Raw genomic sequence first — 15,765 nt, 5'->3', positions numbered from 1 at the left:
CCCCTCTTATATTCTCTATCACTGCTCTCAGTTCTACTCCTTCACAGAAATTCTCAGCTGGGTTTTCAACAATAAGGTTTTTATTTTATGTCCTCCTCCTGAAAGTAAGTGCTATGAAGGTGACAATAATGTCAACTTTGCTCACCATCTTATACCCAACGCATGGCACAGTGCCTGAAATAATTGTTGAATGGCAACATGACCAAATTTTAAGAATGTGATTATGATAGTTATCCATTCATTTATAATAGTAAAGCATCTTAAATCTTGGTGATGGTGGTTGGAACCCCCCCCCCCCCCCGCCCACATATACACACAAACTGAAACCAACTGCCTTCCTCAAATTGTAAGACAGACACTAAATAGTATTGAAATTGTTTACAATTATGTCTCCTTAACTGGACAACACGCAACTTGAGACTGCAGACTGTGTTTCACTTTGGGGGTTATTTTAGGATGTCTGACATTTGGCAGAAAATAAACATTCCACATATGTATACAATGTTTTTTTTTTTTTACCTTTAAATTCAAATTAGTGAGATGATAAAATTTTAAAATACTGACAATGTTTTAATTTTTCAAAAAATACATGCAGCTCTCAATAACTGCTTCTATGTTAAATTTTACAAATTGTAGCCGAGACAGGAACAAAATATAATATCGATAGGAAATATGTATGTCCTTGAAAAGAAAATCAGATTAAACAAAATCCCAAATATAATGCATTCTCTTCTATTATACATGCTTTCATTTACCTTATGTTGATGTAAGATGTGATATCATTAAGGTGTCCATCTTACTTTCCACAGGTGAGAGAAGACTCTGGATCCAGAATGCATGAGGAGAATCTGAACTTGACTACTGATGGTATGATCTTGACTAAGTTCCTAATTCTCTTTGTATTTCAGTCTCCTCATCTATAAAATGAAGATAATAATCTTGACTTCACTGGTTTGTTGTGAGGTAGTATTTGAGTGGAATGCTCAATGTTATAAAGAATATTGACAAGATGGACGGGGGAGGCAGAAAATCGAAAGTCATAAGGGATAAAGACATTTTGCAAATAAACTGGAGCCTGGAATGCAAGAGGAAGCATGGTAAGAAATTAATTAGGATGATCAAAAGTCTTGAATGTCTTTGGATTTTATGCAAGAGGCAAAAAAATTTCTGAAGATAGATCACGCAGGAGTAGAGCTGCAAGGTGGGTATAGCGAGCCGGTATTGTATTTGCTGCCCATTCACCTATCTGCTGATAACAACACACTAAGTCTCCTTTATGTAAATGTTCCTTACCCTTTTCTTAGGCTTTGTACTTCAAATAGAATTCATTTCACTCTCAGTTCCAGGGGCAACCTTATGACTCAGAGTTGGCACCAAAAGGATTGCTTTTCCTGACCACCAAGATTAGTTCAGAATGGATAGGTGGTCAAGCATTCAAGGACAGGTAGTGGATCTTTCTTGTTAGACCTAAATCTGGGAGGTCATAGCGCTAGATTTTCTGGCAACTCTGTTTGCCACCATGTGGAGCTTGAGAATGAAGCCCACATGGAGGAGAATAGAGTCAACAGAAGCAAAGAGCCTTGGTCCTGAGGATATTATATGAGCTGCACTTAAACCACCCAACCTTTGGACTTCACATGTACCTGAGTCAGTAAATTATCTTTCCTTAAGTTGGATTTTCCACTCCTTGCAACAAAAAGAATCCCAATTGATATTGCAGTGACAACAATAAGCAGAAGGCCAGAGATGTAAGAAAAAGTATAATGAAGAGAAAAAAGCAGACAAAATATATTGGGGGAGAGAATTTAATTGAGGGCAATCTTCAACACAAGGGAGACCATTCCTCTCATATGACCCTTACCGGAAACCTTCACAACTGTTTAAGAACATTAAAAATTAGAACAAGTTTTTGTTTGCCTATAAAATTCCACCTTTATTTCTCTCTTCATCTCAAATTATTATTAGCTATAATGTTAATGCAAGGAGAGGTTAGCTCATTCCTTTATACATATTTTTAAAACTTAATTAAATACAAGAAGGTATGGATATCATGACTGAAAGTAGATCCACTGTGACTGATAGAGACTAAATGTTAATTGTCTGGGTATGTATGTAACTGATACACAATAAATATTGAGAACAGTAACAGCTAACACTTATCAAATGCTATGCTCTTAAAGCATTACATATGTTAACTAATTTAACTATAAGTCTTTCAGAGATATACTTTTATTTCTTTTTTACAGTTGAGGAAAGTGAGACATAGATAGGGTAAATAAGATGTCCTGTCTCCTAATGGTAACAGAATGAAAAACTGGATAGTTTAGCTGTAAAGCTATATGCTTAAGCACTACACTTGGAGTAAGTGAAGAAATAAACAATAGGTGGTCTCCTCTTATTCCCCAGTGGTGGGAAAAACATGGCAATTGGACCAAGTCTTTGTGACAACTTGGTTCTCTTGTTCTTCAGTAGAGTCACATTCTTTTAATGTCTTGGTTACTATCTGATTGTCTACTAGACATTTTGGGGAAGCTGTGACTACTATTTCCAATCTCCTAGGTACAATTTAGTACACTGGAAAGGCAATTTACTCAATGAAAACCTTTCTAAATGCTAGCATGGTAAACTGGAAGTTTCTGTGTATTGTCTACTGGTAGTTGAAAGGAATAGTTGATTCACTGAGAGAATTTGGCTTATCACCAGTCCAATCTCCAGTAACCCTAGCATTTCCTGCTCATGTTGAAATGAACACCAGGTACCACCTGTGTTTCAGATGAAAGACTTGCCCAGGAGACAGTGACAATTTGCCCATCCCATATTTATAGTCTGTAGTATTAGGTGGGATGGATGGCACTGTAATCACTAATCTGACATGAATCAACACTTACCATAATGGCACAGCATTTTCCACTTGAATTTGCACCTGAGTTTGTGCCTCTCAGCTTGAATAGAAGTGCTAATCATATCTCATACAGACAGCAATTTAAAAATCAATCTCTGTGTTCATGGAAATATCACATTTAATTCTTGGCTGATGTCACTAACACGGGAGGGGCATGATCAACTTCTATTTGAAAATCAAGTAGTCTGTGTATTTAATTGTGAAATATCTCATTGTCACACAATGCCTACTCTCCCTTTGTAGGATGAATCTTTCTGAGTTCATAATGACTCCTCTTGCAGCCTTTGATCTGGGCAGCCAACTACATCTTCACCTTAACATGTGCCATCTTGAAGGCTTTCCTTAGAAGCATCAGAAGAGATGTTAGGTTTGTTTGTTTTGTTCTTTAGATAAAAATAATTCAGTGATTAAATAATTGGTGATTAAAATAAAAGGTAGTTTCCCCACTTTAAGCTCATGTTTCTGTTCCTCAAATTTTGGCAGCATCAACAACTTCAGGGCTTACAACGAGGCTTTATAAACCAGAGGTGCACTTCATGGTCATTTGTCTTGCTCTCTGCCCATGAAAACATTTTGATTGTCTCCTATGGACATGATTTCCAAATCTTCAAATTAACCTCTGTTTCCTCCTTTGCCAAAGGGTACAGAGCTATGTTGAATGCCTCCTTCTCAATATTGTTTATACCTAATGACCTTTTAAACAAAATTTTCCTTTTTTAAAAAAAATTTCCCTGGATATAGATCTGAGTGAAAGATAAAATTTACCAAGCAATGTATTGAGCGTCTCTTACTGAGTTCTTCAAATTTTTTTTTACAGAAGCCATATATTACTCTGAAAAGTAATAAGCTCCTAATATTTTAGCATTTCCTCTCTCTTAATGCCCTGTTAATATTCTCATTTGTGTAATAAGAACTTAAATGTCTACTTACACATAAATGGGGTCATCTACTTCTGACATTCTCATGTTAGTTGATTTGGTCAAGAGGTACTTGAATTTTCACCGAACCTTATTCTATGTCATAGGAGCTCAGATTATCCTGTCCAGGGCTTGTTTTTTGAAAGAAGGCTGACGGAACTGGATCCTTATATCTCTGACACATTCTTTCTTAGAAAAGTTTGTAGTGTGGGTGTTCACCATGTATATTTCTGGTTTATTACCTGGGTGAATTCTTCTATGTAGTCATGTAAACAAAGTTTCTTTGTGCTTTTCTTTCCTGCACCAGACTCAGTCAACTACTATTTCGTTGACTCTCTCCTTATGGTCTAGAACTAGATTTCAAATTTCTTGACTAATTTGGCCTCACCCATTCCTTTTTCTCAATATCTAGTTGAAAGTATTTCCTTTATTTATTTTCTGGAAATATCTCTCCATTGCATAAATTTCTATTTTTTTATTACTTATTATTTTTATCAACAAGCTGAGTCCAGAATTTCCAGTGGTTTGGGAAACCTCTAGGACAAGTCTTTTTAAAATGGGATAAGTTAAAAGTTTATTTTTGTTTCAAGGTACGAAGTCAAGAGGGAAAGCAAAGAAGAATGTGGATTGGAATGGGGCGGTGGGGGCGGAGGGTGGTATTAAGTCTAAACAACAGGTTTCATCTTCTGTAAGCCTCAGCCAATCCCTTTCCTCTTTCTTTAGAATTCCATTTAGCAAACCATCAAAAAACCATCTCTCTGTGTGCCTTTTTCAGTCATATCTTTCTTTCCATTTAAGTTTACTAACTTGAATCCTGGCAGGACTATCTAATCTATCCTCCAGAGTTATACTATTGATGTTGTCGAAGCCCATTTCTTTTGCCCACTCCACTGGCTAATGAGTATATAAATTGATAGTTTCTTCATTTGTGTATTGGTTCAGTTCTTTGTGCTAGTGTCCAAATGCACAGCTCATATGTCTATTAAAATCATTTAGCAAAGAAGAAAAAAAATCACACAAAAAAGTTTCATTAGTTTAAGCTGGCAGTTATAATAAAAAGTTGAACCAAGCTATAGGCAAAGGAGAAACATGTCTATCTGCTCATCCCACTTCCACATTAGACAATAAGAAAGACAATAAGAATTTAGAGGTTTCCATTTTAGACTGTAAGCTTTTGAGGAAACAGTAACTCTTTAAAATATGCTGCATAACTTTTGGAATAAAAATTGAAGAAATGCTTTCCCTTAATAATACCAATTTTATCCAAAAATAGAGGTTTTATTAAGGCAGTGATCGGTAAACCTTTTTAATTGTATGTCATTGTTAGTAAAAATTTTGAACATACGGTCCCAATGAACATATGTTTATGTAGCTTATTCACATGAATTGCTTTTACTATATTATGTGCAATATAAAGCACAAAGATCAAAGTTTAAAAAGAGTGAAATTAAAACACTTTTTCATGAAACTATTTTTCCCACAACCTGTTGCACATGTACCCATTAATGGCAATTCTCTTTGACTCTTCTTTTTCCTTCAGATATCACATCTGAAGAGTGACTATGTCCTATCCAATTCATCTCTAATTCAATCTCAGTTCCTACTACTTCTCCATTCCCAACACAGCCTTATGTCAGAATCTCGCAAACTTTTTACCTGGACTCTCACTAATCATCTTGCTTTCTTTAGCTCTTTCTCTCTAATTCAAGCTTTATCCAGTGGCCTGGGCACTCTTTCCAAAACTCAATGCTGACTGCATTTTTCCTCTGTTCAAGTCAAGTCCTTCAATGGCTTAGCATTGCCTTCAGGACAGAGTTGAAACTTCTGAGCATAGCACAGGTCTGTCCTTGTCTAACTTTCCAGGTTTACCTTCTTTTCCACCTGACTCTAGCTATATTAAACTGATTGTAGTTTTTTGAAGAAACCAATACCTTTCTTTTATTTTCACCTTTGTATGTGATAGTTTTTCTACTAGAAATAGCCTTTTATTCTTTTCTGCACAGAAAACCTCAATATTCAGCTTAAACCTCACTTCCCTTGGAAGGTTCTCTTTGCTTCCCTTTGCAGAATTAAGCACTTGCCTTTCTGTTCCCTTAATACTTTGTATTGAATTAGAGTTTTTATCATATCCCTCAATATCTCTGAGTTTCTAAATGATAGAAACTCTGCTCTGTTCCTTTTTTAAATTATCGATGCCTATCACAGATTAGACATAGAGGTAAACGCTTGATCTTTCCTAATAAGTAGACTGAATAAATATTAATTGAACAAGTATGTAATTTTAGTAGCAGTGAAGGAAACCTTCAAGAAGGCAGTCTGCAATAAACACAAACGTTTCAATGATATGTAAGAAAAAATGCCTCTTGCCTTTTGAGTTTTGAATATTTTCTTACAGCTTAACAGATTTAGGGGTTACCTGCAGTCTTTCCTCTTATATTTTCCAGTCAACATAATTAATGATGATAATAATAAATACCACTTATGTTTACTATGTGTGCAGCACCGTGATAAGCAACTCACTGTAATATCTAATTTAACCATCGCACAGCTCTATATAACACTAGTAAGTACTAGTATTCCTTTCATCTTGCATGTGACACAGTCAATGAGGTTGTGAAGGGTACAGAGTGACTCCTTCTAAGTATGTGAAAACAACAAGATTTAAAAGCAGATCTCCAACTGCAGCTCTCTTAACCCAAATGTTCTGCTGCCTTCAGGCCATATATCTCCAAGTCTTTTTCTTGACATTTAGTTCCTTCCACTGCTAGATTGGAATGTTTCCAGTGTTGTTATGATAGCTGCAAGTAGAATGTGTAATAAATATGATGTTTTTACATACTGCCTATCCCATAAAGTTTCTAAGATCCTGGAACTCTTTGGAAGTCTCTAGACCAGACTGTTTACGTGTGAGTCAAATGATTTGTTTCACCAAGTGGTTTGGCTTCATTGAATTTTACTTCCGCCAGCACCATCTCTTGTGTGGCATTATCATCTGCCATGGTTGAAATGCATGCTCCTGCAGATGAAGTCTTTTATTTGTTTATATTTGCTTTAGCTAATTCTTACCACATCAACAACCTCAGCTGAAATTTGTACTAAATTCTTTATAGCCTGATCATTCTTCATGGATGCATACTAGATTAGCCTTGCAAATAAGCAGGTGGGCAGGAAGACAGTTTTAAAAATGATATGTGCTTTGTATATGTTGAAATGCACTTTCTAATTTTTTAATTACAAAATTACAATCCATATGATGTTAATTAGAAATATGCAGCAAAGATGGGGAAAGGCAATAGAACAGGGAGAATTGAATGATATCTAATATATTAAAAATGTAAAAAAAAAATCCATCAGTTTGCTCAACGGCATAAAATTACACAGATATCACAGTACTTTTTTCCCCCACTGATTTGAAATAGGTTGTTACTTGGTAAAGTAACTGTTTTGGTAGTTATAGTAGTTTCCGCTTTTCCTCAGGGGACACAATCTAAAATCCAAGGCGGATGTCTGAAACCACGGATAGTACTGAACCCTATATGTTCTATGTTTTTTCCTTTACATGCATACCTGTGATAAAGTTTCACTTATAAATTGGGCATAGTAAGAAATTGACAACAATAATTAATAATAAAATAAGCTCATAACAATATACTGTAATAAAAGTTCTATGAATGTGTTCACTCATTTCAGGGGATCCCCTGTTGAAGTTTTCATATAGGTTCAATGCTTTCTGACGCAAGGAATTGCTATCAATCGGAACATATTTTCTTTCATGTCTTTTACCCACAAATTTAATGCCATTTCCATCTTAACTAAGCACTTATCACATGCTGTGGCCTCGATTTTTTCAGTTAAGGTGCAACAGCAAAACTAGCCCACATTTCTTTGTCCTTCACAATTTCACAGAGAAAAGAATTGTTCTTTCTGTAGATCTTAGCAACCTCAGCATAAGATTTTTTTTTTTCTTCTTTTATTAAGTTGAGAACTTTCACCTTTTCACTTAAAGAAAGCACTTTACGGCTTCTCTTTGGCATCTCTGAATTGTCACCATCGCCACTCTTGCACTCTGGGACAATCACTAAGTAAAATACGGGCTACCTGAATACGTGCACTGTGATACCAGAACAGTTGATCTGATAACTGAGACAGCTACTAAGTGAATAACAGGCAGGCAGAAAGCATGTAGACTACTGATACGCTGGACAAAGGGATGATTCATGTCCCATGCTGGAGAAAATGGGACGACGGCACAAGAGTTCATCATGCTACTCAGAATGGTACGTAATTTAAAACTTATGAATTGTTTATTTCTAGAATTTCCCATTTAATATTGTCAGACCATGGTTGACCCTGGGTACGTGAAAACAAAAATACAATAAGGGCTAACTACTGTAATCCAAAAATAATTCTTTTCCTCTAAATGTAAGAATAAAAAAAGATTTTTTATTTTACAAGATTTTAATAGACATTATCAACAACTCAGAGTAAAAGCATAATGAAAACAAACTGGATTTCACATTTGATAAAGAAAATATTTTGAAAGTCCTTTTAAAAGTGTAAGCTATTTATTTAGATTCATTTATCATTGTCTCTATTAAATAATACTTATTACACTTCCTCATACACGGGAGGTTATATAGTCTCTCTGCAAACCAAATTAAACACTTCTTTGCCTACTAGGATCTTAAGACAGGATATGTCAGTAATTACTAATTATCCTGTATGTAGACTTCAATGTCTTGGTATTTGAGGGATGACTAATAACTATATTGTCATCAAGATTTCAATTGGATCCACCACTTGTACTTTCTATTTAACCTAGAAAAAAAATTTATGAATAAAAGGGATTTTCAAGACAACCCTAGTAAAATAAATGGAGATAAGCTAGATTAAAAAAAAAAAAAAAAGATACGGAATTAGTAGAGAAAACTTAAAAAAGATCTCATCTTGTCCAGATTTACATCATTGACTCATAAATATATGCCTGTACCTCGACCTATCTCTCAAACTCCAGATTTGTAATATGCTTGTTTACCTGAAATCTCCACTTATATGTCTAAGAGTACTCTCAAATATTCAAAATATCTCAAATGTTCGAAATAAAACTTGATTCCCAACCTCCCGCCCTGTTACTTCCCCAGTGTTCCTCGTTACAGTAAATGGCACCACCACGCACCCAATAATAAGTCCTCTGAAATCTGACTCCGAAAACATGCCTGGGTCCATTTACTTTTCCCCCCTCTATGCTATCATTTGTTGTGCAAGCCAACATCATCTTTGCTCAGACTACTTCAGTTTCTCACTAGTCATAATTAAATTTTCCAACTTCACTCAGATCATAGTACATCCCTACTTAAAATACTCCAGTGGCTTTTCATTTTAAATAAAGTAGAACTCAATCTCTTTGATAAGACTTCAAGGACTTACATGATCTGGGTCCTATTGCTTCAACCTTATTTCTTATCACTCTCCACTTAAAATCCTGCCTTGAGGTTCTTACACCCATAGAGTAGCGATTAATAATTGGGAGGGATATCTCTGCTGTGGAGGATTGAGTGGTTCCAGCCCCACACCCAGCTCCCTAGCTTGGAGCACCGGTGCCAGAAAAAGGAGTCTCCATAATATTTGACTGTAGAAATGAGCAAGAATTCCATCTGAGTGAGACAGAGGGTTGCTGGAGTCCCAGTCATTCCTCTTAAGGGATCATGTACAGATTCACCTGCTCTAGGTTTGAGTGCTGGAGTGGCAGCTTGAAGGACAAATGGAGAGGAACTGAATTAACTGGCTTCAGGGTGAGGGCTAGAGAGGCAGGCACTGAGGTAGCTCTCTCCATGGACAGAAGTGCTGGTAGGCACCATTTATTCCTTTGTTGAGCACTACTCTCACTTAGCCACCAGGCCCCAGAGGCTTTTCCACATAACTGGCCTGCCTCAGCTTGTACTACGGACTTTCCAACAATCTCTCAAAAGTCCACAGACCCCAAACAAGCACTAGCTGGCCTTGGTGTTCCCTGCACCTCTTGCTAAGTGGCCCCAAGCCTAGCAAATCTTTGTCCAGGCTCAACTTGCATGGTAATACCCATTAGGAGGCCCCAAGCCTGGCATAAGCAATAGTCAGCCTTGGCCTAGAATGCAGCTTCGACTAAGTGGTCGCCTATATGGCATAAAAGGTAGCTGGCCTCAGTTCACACGTTCACATTCTGGTGCCCACCAAAGGGTCCCTAGCCTGGCATTAGTGACAGCCAGCCTTGGTTCACAGCATAGCCTCTCACAAGTGCCTCCGAGCCCAGCATAGTTACAGATCACTTTGTGACTCCTTTGCAAGGTAGTTGCAAGCTGAGAACAAAAGGTGGCTGATCTTCCCTGCACTTGAGAACCTCCACAGAGCCTCCAGAAATAACATACCCAGTGGCCAGCTTCAGACTACATGAGAGCACCACCCAACCAGCTCCAAAACTAAGATACCTGAAGGACAGACCCAGCTAGCACAAGAGTCCAGCTATACCAACTCCTGCTCTGTAGAGTCAGCCCCCACTTAACGGCTTGTCCACTGCAGTCAATGTCAGCCCTCAAAGCCAGTCAACCTGAGAGTCAATCTTACCCACTGACATATCAACAGCAATGAAGGCTCAACTACAACAGGAGTACACACACAACACACATAAGAGACACCTCTGAAGTACCTGGATCAGGTGAAGAGGAAGACTATGCCACTGGGTCCCACAGGATACCTACTATATAAGGCTAATCTGCCAAGACTAGGAGACATAGTAGATCTACATAATAAATACAAACACACACAGGGAAGACAAAGAATCATGTCTCAAATGAAAAAGCATAACAAAACTCAAGAAAAAGAGCTAAATAAAAGGGGAACAAGCACTGTCAGATAAAGTTCAAAACACTCATTATAAGGATGCCCAATGAACTTAGGGGAAAAATAAATAAACTTAGCAAGAACTTCAGCAAAGAGATAGAAACCATAGAAAAGAACCAGTCAGAAATGAAGAATAAAAAAGCTGAAATGAAGAATATATTATAGATAATCAAAAACAGGTTAGATAAAGCAGAGGATCAAATCTTCAATCTGGAAGATAAGTTGGAGAAAATACCCAATGGGTACAGCAACAAGAAAAAAATAATTTAAAAACTAGGATAGTTTAAGGGGCCTCTGGGACAACATTAAGCATAACAATATTTCCATCATAGGGGTACCAGAAAGAAAAGAGAGAGAACAAGGAATTGAAAATCTATTTGAAGACATAATGATGGAAAACTTCCCCAACCTGGTGAAATAAATAGACATGCAAGCCCAGGAAGCACAGAGAGTCCCAAATAAGATGAACTCAAAGAGGCCCACACCAAGATACATCATAATTAAAATGGCAAAGGTTAAAGATGAAGAGAGAATCTTAAAAGTAGCAAGAGAAGAGCAATTAGTTACTTACAAGGGAGATCCCATAAACTGTCAGCTGATGTCTCAACAGAAATTTTGCAGGCCAGAAGATTGGCATGAAATATTCAAAGTGATGAAAAGTAAGGACATACAACCAAGATTACTCTATATAGCAAAGCTATCATTTAGAATAAAAAAACAAAAGCAGATAAAAAGCTTTTCAGACAAGACGCTAAAGGAGTTTATTACCACTAAACAAATGTTACAAGAAGTATTAAAGGAATTTCTCTAAGGAAAAAATTAAAAAATATGAATAAGAACATATAGGAAAAAATTCTCACTGACAAAGGCTAACATATTGTAAAAGCAGTGGACCACATAGCTATAAAGTTAGAACAAAAATCAAAAGGCAAATATAGGAAAAGCATGTGTAATTACAAACATAAATTAGGGGATACACACAACATACACACAAAAGAAGTAAAAAATAGTGACAAAATATAAATATGGAGGGGGCGAGTTAAAATGGTAGTGATTTTAGAATGTGTTCAAACTTAAGTGACCATCAACTTAAAACAGACTGCAATAAACGTAGCTGGGTATATATGAAGCACATGATAACTACAAACCAAACACCTGCAAGAGATATACAAGGAATAAAGAGAAAAAAATCCAAATAGAATTCTATAAAAAGTTATCAACATACAAGAGAAAAGAAGAAAAGATGAAATAAAGAACTACAAAAACAATCAGAAAACAATAAAATGGCAATACCTACCAATAATTACTTTAAATGTAAATGAAATAAATGGTCTAATGCAAAGACATAGGATGGCTGAATGAATAAGAAAACAAGCCCCTTACATATGCTGCCTACAAGAGATCTACTTTAGATCAAAAGAAACACTGACACTGAAGTAAAGGGATGAAAAAAGATATTTCATTCAAATGAAAATTTTTAAATAGCTGGGGTAGTAATCAGACAAAACAGACTTTAAAACAAAGGCTATAACTAGAGACCAAAAAGGACATCTCATAATGATAAAGTGAGTGATCCAACAAGAGGACATAACCCTTATAAACATTCATGCACCAAATGTAGGAGCACCTAAATATATAAAGCAAATATTGATGGACATAAAGAGAATAATCAAGAGTAATACAGTTATAGTAAGAAACTTTATCACCCCATTGATATCAGTGGTAAATCATTCAGTCAGAAAATCAACAAACAGTGGCCCTAAATTACATATTAGACAAGATGAATTAAATTGATATTTTTAGGATATTTCACCCCAAAGCAGCAGAATGTGTATTCTTTTCAAGCACACATGGAATATTTTTTCTGGATAGACCACATGTTAGTTCACAAGCAAGTCTCAATAAATTTAAGACTAATGAAATCATATCAAGCATCTTCTCCAATCACAGTGGTATGAAACTATATATCAATTACAAGAAGAAAACTGAAAAACACAAAAACTCATGGAGGCTAAATAACATGCTACTAAACAATGAATGGGTTAACAATGAGATCAAGGAAGAAACCAAAAGATACCTTGAGATAAATGAAAATGTAAATACCATGACTCAAAATCTATGGGACACAGCCAAAGCAGTTCACAAGGGAAATTCATAGCGCTACCAGAAAGAGAACTAAACAAACAAAAAAACCTAAAATAAACAATCTAACCTTACATCCAAAGGAAATAAACAAACAAACAAATAAACAAACAAAGCCCCAAGTGAGTAGAAGAGGGGAAATAATAAAGACCGGAGTGGAAATAAACAAAATAGAGTCTAAAAAGACAGTACAAAAGAACAATAAAACCAAGAGCTCATTCTCTGTAAAGATAGCAATTAATAAACCTTTAGCTAAACTCATGAAGAAAAAAGAAGACCCAAGTAAACAAAATCAGAAATGGAAAGAGAGAAGTGACAACCAACACTAAAGAAATACAAGCGCTTATAAGAAAATACTGTGAACAATTATATGCTAATGAACTAAACGATCTGAAAGAAATGGATAAATTCTTAGAAATATACAATCTGGCAAGACTGAATCAAGAAGAAACAGAAAATCTGAACAAACTGATAACTCTGAATGAAATTGAATCAGTAATCAAAAAAATTCTTAACAAACAAAAGTCCTTGACAAGATAGCTTCAAGATTGAATTTCACCAAACATTCAAAGAATTAATACCTATCCTTCTCACACTGTTCCAAAAAATTAGAGAGAAGAAAAGGCTCTCAATCTCTTTATATGAAGCCAGAATTACTATGATACCAAAACCCAACAAAGATACTAAATATATATATTTGTGGACAAATACACACACACACACACACACACACACACACACACACACATATACACACACACATATATATGTATTTATATATACAAATACATATAGATACATATATTGGCATATATGTCTCTATATAGATAGATAAATATGTTAATATCCCTGATGAACATATGTAAAATTCAAGATAATACTGGCAAGCCAAATTTGGCAATACATTAAAGAGGTCATATACCATTATCAAGTGGAATTTATTATCAGGATGCAAGATTTAAATCAATTGATGCGATACAACACATAAAAAAATGACGGATAAAAATCATGCTCACATAACTAGATACAGAAAAAAATTAGAAAAATCCAGTGTCCATTTTTGATAAAAAAATAACACACTCGGCAAAGTGGAAAAAGAGAACACACCTCAACATTATAAAGGCCATATATGACAAATCCATAGCTAATATCATATTCACCAGGGAAAAGCTGAAAGCTTTTTTAAGATTAGGAACAAGACAAGGATGTCTACTTTCACCACATTCATTCATTCAATGTAATTCTAGAAATCCTAGCCACAGCAATCAGACAAAATAATAATAATAATAAAATCATCCAAATTGGAAAGAAAGAAGTAAACTGTCATTTTCAGGTGACATGACATTACATATAGAGAATCCTAAAGATTTCACCAAAAGACTATCAGAACCAATAAATGAATTCAGTAAAGTAGCAGGATACAAAATTAAAATATTAAGAAATGGGTTACATTTTTCAACACCAAATAATGAACTATCAGAAAAATTAAGAAAACAATCTCATTTACAATTGCATCAAAAAAAAAAAAAAACTAGAAAAAAATTTAACCAAGGAAGTAAAAAAACCTGTGCTCAGAAAACTACAAGACATTGAAAAAGGCACAAATAAATGAAAAGATATACTGTGCTCATGGATAGGAACAATTAATGTCATTAAAATGTCCATATTACCCAAAGTGATGTACAGATTCGATGCAATCCCTATCAAAATACCAATGGCATTTTTTTTCACAGAATGAGAACAAATAATCTTAAAATTTATATGGAACCATAAAAGACCCCAAGTATAAAAGCAGTCTTGAGAAGGAAGAGCAAAGTTGGAGGTATCATATTACCTGACCTCAAACTATAATACAAAGCTATAGTAATCGACACAGCATGGTACTGGCATAAGAACAGACACACTGATCAATGGAACAGAACAGAGAACCCAGAAATAAACTCATGCCTATATGATAGATAAATTAACCTAGGACAAAGGAGACAAGAATAGATGATGGGGTAAAAACAATAAATGATGTTGGAAAAAGCAGACAACACACATGGAAAAGAATGGAACTGAACCACTTTCTTACACCATAAAGAAGAATAAACTCAAAATGGACTATAGACTAAATTTAAGACCCAAACCATACAACTCTTAGAAGAAAACAAAGTCAATAAACACTTGGGCATCACTCCCAGTAATATTTTTTTGGATATGTCTCCTCAAGCAAGGGAAACAAAACAATAAATAAACAAATGTGACTATAAAATAAACAAGATTTTGTGCAGCAAAGAAAACCATCAATAAAAAGAAAAGACAATCTACTGAACAGGAAAATATATTCACCAATAATATATTCAGTAAGGGGTTAATATCCAAAATATATAAGGAACTCATATAAAACCAAAAAAAAAAAAATCCAATTAAAAATAGGCAGAGGACCTGAATAGATGTTTCTCCAAAGAAGATATATAGATGGCCAAAAGACACATGAAGAGATGCTCAACAATACTAATCATCAGGAAAATGCAAATTAAAACCATAAGGAGATGTCACCTCACACCTGTCAGAATGGCTATCATCAATAAATCAACAAACAACAAATGCTGGCGAGGATGTGGAGAAAGGGAACCTTCACATGCTGTTGGTAAGATTGTAAATTGGTGTAGCCACTATGGAACAGTATGGAAACAGTATGGAAAATAGTAAATTCCTCAAAAAATTAAAACTAGAACTATCATATAACCCAAAGATTCTACTTCTGAGTATTTATCTGAAGAAAACTAAAACACTGATTTAAAATGTATGTGCATCCCCATGTTTACTGTAGCATTACTTACAATAGCCAGGATAGGGAAGCAAAGTAAGCTCCCATCAATAGACAACTGGATAAAGAAGTGGTGCATATATATATAATGGAATATTACTAAGCCATAAAAATAA

General features: G+C 35.2%; 1 long non-coding RNA gene across 1 annotated transcript in view; it reads right to left on the bottom strand.

The window, feature by feature from the left end:
- Positions 1–550: 550 nt before the first annotated feature.
- Positions 551–15,765, bottom strand: part of LOC107520881 — a 58,026-nt gene continuing 42,811 nt past the window's right edge. Inside the window, exon 5 of the long non-coding RNA XR_001599453.2 lies at positions 551–917. This is a non-coding gene — a long non-coding RNA (uncharacterized LOC107520881). The remainder of the gene's footprint in view (positions 918–15,765) is intronic.

Source organism: Rousettus aegyptiacus, unplaced genomic scaffold (assembly GCF_014176215.1).
Source record: "Rousettus aegyptiacus isolate mRouAeg1 unplaced genomic scaffold, mRouAeg1.p scaffold_m13_p_8, whole genome shotgun sequence".
Lineage (NCBI taxonomy): Eukaryota > Metazoa > Chordata > Mammalia > Chiroptera > Pteropodidae > Rousettus > Rousettus aegyptiacus.
The sequence above is the reverse complement of the archived record's forward strand: the minus strand, read 5'-3'. Positions and strand labels throughout refer to the sequence as shown.